Source organism: Mesoplodon bidens (assembly GCF_964165515.1).
Source record: "Mesoplodon bidens genome assembly, chromosome: 1".
Lineage (NCBI taxonomy): Eukaryota > Metazoa > Chordata > Mammalia > Artiodactyla > Ziphiidae > Mesoplodon > Mesoplodon bidens.
Window position 1 is genome coordinate 190,435,426 of NC_138176.1, and position 8,535 is coordinate 190,443,960.

The window sequence follows — 8,535 nt, forward strand, 5'->3', positions numbered from 1 at the left end:
ACAAGATGCATCTTTTAAGAGTGTAAAACTAGTTTCAAAATTATAACATTCTTATTTATATTTAAGGTTCCAGCATCTTGGACAGAGCTGTTATTGAACACAGTTTATTGCCTGCAAGCAAATTATATAATAATATTACCTTTGAGGAACTTGGAGCCCTTTTAGAGATTCCTACAGCTAAGGTATTTTCTTATTTCCAATACATAAAAGGAAGTTAAGAGAGTAAATTATTGACATAAAGAGAAAATAAAATATATACAGTTGGACCTCCATATCTGTGGATACAAAACTTGTGGATATTTTGGAGGAATATTTTGGAGGGCCAACTGTATTCATTGTAGTACTACATTTTATATAAGGGTCTTGAGCATCCGTGGATTTGGGTATTCATGGGGGCTACTGGAACCAATCCCCCATGGATACTGAGAGATGACTGTAACTGATAAATACTGGCAGTTGCAACAAAAATATACATTAAAAGCCTAAGGTAAATGGAAATAAATTATTTGAATGTCAAAATAGTACTGTAATGGAATTGTCTTTGATTTTTTTTTAAGTTGTATTTTATGGTAAAGTGACCTAGAATGGAAATCTTAAAGGGGTTCCAGGTTATGATACCCATTTTGTAAGAATATCTTTGTTTAGTATCTGTTTAAATCCACTTCATAGTGGTTTCTGAATTTTAACTAACATTTGATCTATGCCTTAATTCTTTCTTCTGCCCTAGATTGACTCATAGTTTAAAAAGTTCATCTCTTTGAGAGAATGACTATGGTAATACTCTAGGCTATTCTATTGTAACTTCTGTGCTCGATTTAACTTAAGAAGTTGACTGAGTTATTAGGGAGTTAATTTTATTCTTAGTCATGATAGCGCTTGGTTGGCTATGTATAAATTCCAAAAAAGTACCGGTTGTATTTAGAGAGTATTTCAGGTAACATCTATAAAACATTCTCTTAATTTTAAATAACAGTAAAAGCAAGCAATCAACCTTACTTTTACCTAACTTGTAGAACTTTTTTTTTGAACATCTTTATTGGAGTATAATTGCTTTATATTGTTGTGTTAGATTCTGCTGTATAACAAAGTGAATCAGCTATATGTATACATATATCCCCATATCCCCTCCCTATTTCACCCGCTAAGTGGTCACGAAGCACCGAGCTGGTCTACCTAAGCTGATCTCCCTGTGCTATGTGGCTGCTTCGCACTAGCTCTCTATTTTACATTTGGTAGTGTGTATATGTCAGTGCCACTCTCTCACTTCATCCTAGCTTACCCTTCCCCCTCCCTGTGTCCTCAAGTCCATTCTCCACGTCTGCGTCATTATTCCTGTCTTGCCCCTAGGTTCTTCAGAAAAAAATTTTTTTTTAGATTTCATATATACGTGTTAGCATATGGTATTTGTTTTTTTTTGTGTGACTTACTTCACTCTGTATGACAGTCTCTAGGTCCATCCATCTCACTACAACACTTGTAGAGCTTAGAGTCACGTAGTTATGGTCACATCCCCTTTTATCTGTTAGTGAAAGTTTAATTTAGTATTTTCTAATACAATTCCTTTACGTATACACATTCAACAAACAGTAAAGGAAGTGGAACAATTTCAGAACCAAGACTTCAGTTACCATTAAAAGATGCTTCCTTCTTAGGCTTTGAGGTATGATCCCTTGCTGAGACTAAGGGAAGTGAATATATTTTTAACAATAAATGCTAGTCACAGTCTGTTCAAGAGTGATTTAGGGTTGATTGTGAAGATGGTCAGAGTTACTAAAACGACTGTCACAACCCAGTTTGCTAAACAGACAGTAAACATGAAGTATTTCTTTAGGAATTAGGTAGAGAACCTTTTGCTCCCCTTTAATGGTCTTTTAAATCCTTTCGTTTCCCTTTTAAATTTGAACGTTATTCCTCCTTTCAATATTTTCTTCAAAAATATTACTGTCTTAGAGAGTTTTGGGGGTGATAAATACTGTGAAAACTGAAATGAAATAAAATAAGAAAAGCTAGGGATATTTTGAGATGTGGATCCCAGTGAGAGGAAAAATTGTTAGTTTGATTTTGAGCAGAGAGAAAATTTGGTTAGAAGGCTAGATTCTTGCTTAAAATCTTACAACAAGAAAAACAGATCCCAATTAACTTAAAATAATGGATTGTACCCAGAAAGAATTGGGGGGATATAACAGGCAGATTTAAAAGATTTACTCTTGTAATGAATGGCAGATGAACACATACGTAAAGCTTAGTGATGGGGAGCTAAACCAAGAGCTTTCAGTTCTCTTGGTGAGAATATGTGAAGAAATAGAAATGATTATTAAAGTGTCTAAGAATTTATTGTTTTTTTTAAACAGGCAGAAAAGATAGCATCGCAAATGATAACAGAAGGACGTATGAATGGATTTGTTGATCAGATTGATGGAATAGTTCATTTTGAAAGTAAGAACTTTTGCTTGTTTGTATCATAATGAAATGGCAGTGAAGTGTTGTACATTTATGATTAAAACATGTTGAGCAATTTCCTTTGACCCAGAATCTTCCTATGGAATGAGCTTATTTCCCAAAGAAATAATTTAAAATAATTTTTATGAACTTATATTCATGAATCTGATTAATGCAGCATTTTCTATGCCGTGGAAAAATTTGAAACTGGAATTGTTATATTAGTTGACTCATGAATTACTCACCAAACATTTATTGACCACATACCGTGTATTGGGCATGTAGAAAAGACAGTTGCATATCCTGTTCAGCAGCTCACTAAACTGATGAAGGCAGACAGGTAAGTAGATCTCTTGTCTTTCTCATTGTCTAATACCTCCTCAGCCCTCTTCCCACCTCATTTATGCCCTGGACCTTACCCAGAACCATTCCACTTGTACACTTTTAATTTGAAGTATCCCACTCTGACCATGACCTTTTCCCAGCCTTTCTAGTGGTCTTTCTCAGGTACTTCAACCTCACCTCTTCCTTGACTGCATTGGAGCCTCTGGTCTATTGACTTTCACTTTCTTTCAGTCAGCTCAGCCCTTTTTTTTTTTTTTTTTGTGGTACGTGGGCCTCTCACTGTTGTGGCCTCTCCCGCTGCGGAGCACAGGCTCCGGATGCGCAGGCTCAGCGGCCATGGCTCACGGCCCCAGCCGCTCCGCGGCATGTGGGATCTTCCCGGACCGAGGCACGAACCCTTGTCCCCTGCATCGGCAGGCAGACTCTCAACCACTGCACCACCAGGGAAGCCCAGCTCAGCCCTTTTTTAACCTTTACTGTTCTTCCTATCCAGCTTAGATTTCATGATTCATCGTGAATCATGAAATCAGGATTTCAATCATTTTCATGATTCAGTTACTTCTTTTACAGATACCCCAGAACACTTGCTTGCGAGCTTTTGTTCCTGCTGTCCAGCAAAACTTCACCTTGAATGAACCCATTCTCCATCTTTCCCATGCCTGTACTTGAGTAACTAACTTACGTTGCTGGAGAAGAGTCAGAGCACCAGACAGATTGATACCACTGCAAAATTCAAGGTCCTGGATTCTCGACGCTGCCCGGGATTCTTGATACATTTCTCTAGTCCACTTTTTCCGTACTCTGCAATGACTATTTCAAATTTCATTTTCCTAAACCTCTGACTTTTCTCCTCCTTCACTCTCTGTTCAATATAGATCTCATTCTGTCTTTTTCTTCTTTCATGTTATATGGGAGATGGTTTCCATCTCTCTCGCCAGTTCTTCCTCTTGCACTTTGGATCCCTTCTCTGAACTCTGCCAGTCCCTGCTCCAAAAAAGAAATCTTTTTTAGGAACCTGAGCTTAGCAATTATTTTGTCTATTTTCATCCTGTTTTTCTCTGTTGGCTTCTTTTTATCGATATTTAAACATGGTCAGGTCTCTTCCGGTTTAACAAAAATCCTTTTATCTTTCAGGCTTCATCCTGACTTTTCCGAATATTGAATAGGGTTGATCACTCACTCCGTTTTGAGTGCCCCCGCCCCTTCTTGACTTCTGTCTTCTCCTTCACCCTATTCTCCTGTTTTCCCTCCTATTTCTCCAGGTATTCTTCCCAGTTGTCTTTGTAGATTCTAAAGTGCTTTAAATTTAAATATTGGGGTTGCTTGGGACATACTCCTCGGCCTTTTTCTCCTCACTCTACTGTTACCCTAGGTAATCTCACCTATTCCCATTGATTCAGTTACCATCTCTATGCAGACAGCGCTTAGACTTCTAGTGTAAATCTCCCTTCTGAGTCCCAGGTTCAGCGGCTCTAATTGACTAATAGGTGTTTCCCACCTGATTGCTTCGCGGGCTTCTCAGAATGAATATACCCAAAACTGAATTCACTATCTCCTCCACTGCCTGCCTCCCAGAACAGCCAGCCAGCCAGCCAGAAACTACACTGTTCACTTTCTCCAGCATTCCTTATCCTTGACCCCTTCTCTTCTTCACTGCCCAGAATCCTTTGAATTTTACCTCATAGTGTATCTGGAATCCATGTACTTTTCTTCATTTCTTACTGTCACCAGCCTGTTCTGAACCCCCAAAACCCCTTCTGGGCTTAAGAAATAGCCTTTTAGCTTTTCTTCTCACATCTACAATAGCTCCTTTCTAGTCCCGTTGCCCTAGTAGAGCCAGAGGGATTGTGATCTTTTAAAAATGCGAACAAACAGAAAAAAGAAATAAAAAACAAATTATTAAATGTTACTTTCTTCCTTGACATGCTGATGAATGGCTTCCCCACTGCTTGTAGACTAAGATTCTACAAAGTCTCCAAAAGGTCCTACGTGATCCTTTATGGCTTCCTCTTTCCAATCCAGCTCACAGGACTTTTTGTTTTTTCCAGCATTGTAAATTCTTTCCCACTTTAAACATTCCAAAATAGTCATCCCTCTCCACAAGCAGCCTCTCCAGCCATCTTCTATTTGTCCCAATGTCTTAGTTTCAACAATGTTAATCAATAATGATTTTCCTGACATCCCACGTTAGGTATGGCTTTAAGTTATACATTCTTGTCACCCTGAATTTCTGAATTTGTCTAAATGTCTGTTTCTGTTAACCAATCTCAACTTCCTAGTGATAGATATTAAGTGTCTCTTGTTCTCCGTGGTATATCCAACATCTTTTCCAGTGCCCTGCACGTTGTAAGTGGGAAATAAATAATTATTGAATGAGCAAACACAATGTACGATGAAGAGTATAGCAGAGGCATCACCAAGTAAACACAGTTTAAATTAACATATACCAACTTGATAGAATATGGGATATTTTACTTTCTAATTTTCTTAGATTTAAAAACTACAATGGTAAATCTGCTCATAATGAGAAGTAAAACATTACAAGGATGAATAAAGGAAGAGTCCGTAATGTCTTTCCACTTTCACCTGCATTCCTCTGATCCCAGCTGCCTGGCATAACTAATGTCAGTCTAAAGTCTCATGTGCCTTTCTACATGTTTATATAGATAAGTAAAAACATGTAGGGATTTTTTAAAGTGGCATTATACTTTAATGTACATAGTGTTCTATGAAGTGTTTTTTGTTTGTTTTTGTTTGTTTGTTTGGGGATTTTTTTGGCCACACTGCTTGACACGTGGAAATTCCCCGACCAGGGATCTAGCCCATACCCCCTGCAGTGGAAGCTCAGAGTCTTAGCCACTGGACCACCAGGGAAGTCCCAAAGTGGTTTTGTTTTTTTTTTTAAGTTAATGTACCGTGAATATATTTGCGAGTCACTAGATATAAAACTAATTTATTTGTTTTAATAGCTGCATAATATTTCGTGGAGTTCAACTATTCACCTGTTGATGGACATTCAGGCGGTTTCCTTGTGCATATCTTTATATACTGGGACACTTAGTTCTGTAGAACAGAGTCTCAGAAGTTGCATACTTTGCATGAGAGGATATACATGTTTTGATTCTTAAGAGCTACTGCCAGTTTGCTTTCCAGAAAGGTGTAGCCATTTACACTTCCACCAGTATGAGAGAATGAATCTTTAAGAGTTGGATATTCTTCTTCTTTTTATCTTTTGCCAATTGTTGGGGGGAAAATACTATGTTATTGTTTTATTGTGCATTTCCTTGGCACTAGTGAAGTTGAATATCTTTCCATGTATTGGCCATTAGTATTTCCTTTTCTGTGAATTCATGTTCGTTTTTCTTGTCTATTTCCTTCCTTCCCCCTCCACACCTTTCCTATCTGTGTTACAGATATTTTTCTCTTTCTGTCGGTTGTGTTTCTGTAACGCAATGCATACCATAAACACATTTAAAAGCTCTTTTGTAGCCAAATATGTCCATTTTTAATTTTGTGGCTTTTGTGTTTTCTGTATTGGTTAAGAAAGTCTCCCTCCCACCTAGAGGGGTGGGATAGGGAGGGTGGGAGGGAGACGCAAGAGGGAGGGGATATGGGGATATATGTATATGTATAGCTGATTCACTTTGTTATAAAGCAGAAACTAACACACCATTGTAAAGTAATTATACTCCAATAAAGATGTTAAAATAAAAAAGAAAGTCTCCCTCATTTTGGGATAAAATTAATATTTTCCTAAAATGTCTTCTAATATTTTATTTATTGTTTTATATTTAGAAATTCAATCGGTCTGCAGTTCATTTTTTGTGAATAATTTTAAGGCATGGTCTAGTTGTTTTTTTTTAAAGATGGATTGCCAATTATACAAATATCTTTTATTAAATAAAACATGCTTTCTGATCTTTGGCGTATATTAGGTTCCACATAAATGTTCGGATCTATTTCTGTACTCTATTTGGTTCCATTGATCTGTAACAATATTAGGTAATAAATTTATAGTAAATTTTACTGTTAGTAAAGCAATACCTATTCCTCCACTACTATTTTTTAATTGAGTTGAAATTCACATAACATGAAATTAATCATTTAAAAGCGAAAAATTCAGTAACATTTAGTATGTTTACAGTGTTATGCAACCACCACCTCTACCTAGTTCCAGAACATTTTCATCTTCCCAAAAGGAAATCCCATGCCCCTTAAGCAATTACTCCTCACACCTCTCTCCCCAACCCCTGGCAACCAATTTCTATTCTGTCTCTATGGATTTACCTGTTCTGGATATTTGATATGAATGAAACCCTACAATATGTGACCTTTTAGCTTCTTTCACTGAACGTAGTGTTTTCAAGTTTCACTTTCTCCAGTGGGTGGCAGTGTCTTACGAAGCAGTAGACATTGGTGAGGGAACAGGTGGCCTCAGTGAAGTTGTCTGTCTGACTGCTGCAGTTGAGGTGGTTTGGTTTTATTTTGTGTTTTTTTGTTTTGTTTTGTTTTGTTTATACTTTGTGCCAGTGATTGGGGTACTTTTCTTAACTATTTCTTAATTAGCTTAATTTCATTAACTAAGATTTTTGGAGTAAACTTTTAAAAATCAATGTTACTGTATTTATCTTCTAACTCAACATTCACTGTGGTTGCAAAGGAGTAATTTCAACTTTGTACATTATTCCTTTTTTCTTTAGCACGAGAAGCCCTGCCAACGTGGGACAAACAGATCCAATCGCTTTGTTTCCAAGTGAATAACCTTTTGGAGAAAATCAGTCAGACAGCACCAGAATGGACAGCACAAGCCATGGAAGCCCAGATGGCTCAGTGAATCCTTGCAGACCTTCTGTGCACATTACATCTTTTTCCATGTTGTACAGATTAATTTCACTATCTCTCAAAAGCATTTGCATCATGACCTTACATATTTCCATCCCTTTTATGCTGGATTCAATTTAAAGAAGACATTATTAGAACAGGAAGTACAAGCATTTAAAAATATGTAGTTCCCATTTATTCAGGGTCTCTGTATCAGGCTAAGTCAGATGTTTTGAAAGCTTTTTCTTTAAACAGAGTAGGTGAAGTATCTGTGGCTAAAACGTTTGGGATTTGTGATAACTTTGTAGTTATGTAAAACTTAAGTGCTTGGTGCCTCTCCACATGTGGTTATCTAATAAATGGAGAAGTGAGCCAAATAAAAGTAGTACTTTGTTTTTAATTAGTGAACAGTGTTTTGTTCCTTTTTCCTTTCAATTAAGCAGACAATTATTTATACCATATGCAAGAAATGCAAAGATAAGCCAAAAAGCCTGTTCTCCAGGCATTCACAGAGTCACAGAGCTAAGAGTCAATATATGAAATACTTGTAGTTGTACCAAGTACTAGAGTACACAGGCAGGAGCTTTTCATTTAGCAGAGAGAGATCAGGGAAGACTCCTCAGGATTATTTCAGCCTTGCTTTACAGTGAAAACGGGGAAGAACTTTTAAAAAGGAGTTTGGGGGCTTCCTTGGTGGCGCAGTGGTTGAGAGTCTGTCTGCCGACGCAGGGTATGCGGGTTTATGCCCCGGTCCGGGAGGATCCCACATGCCATGGAGCCACTGGGCCTGTGAGTCATGGCCGCTGAGCCTGCGCGTCCGGAGCCTGGGCGTCACTTGGGAGAGGCCACAACAGAGAGAGGCCCGTGTACCGCAAAAAAATAAAATAAATAAAAAAGAGTTTGTAGGCAATTACCAGTTTCAGCTCCAGC

At 37.7% G+C, this 8,535-nt stretch overlaps 1 long non-coding RNA gene across 1 annotated transcript; it reads left to right on the forward strand.

The window, feature by feature from the left end:
• Positions 1-2,359: 2,359 nt before the first annotated feature.
• LOC308622221 lies at positions 2,360-8,005 on the forward strand. The gene is made up of 2 exons (XR_014016585.1): positions 2,360-2,436; positions 7,485-8,005. It is a non-coding gene; the product is annotated as an uncharacterized lncRNA (long non-coding RNA).
• Positions 8,006-8,535: the final 530 nt, after the last annotated feature.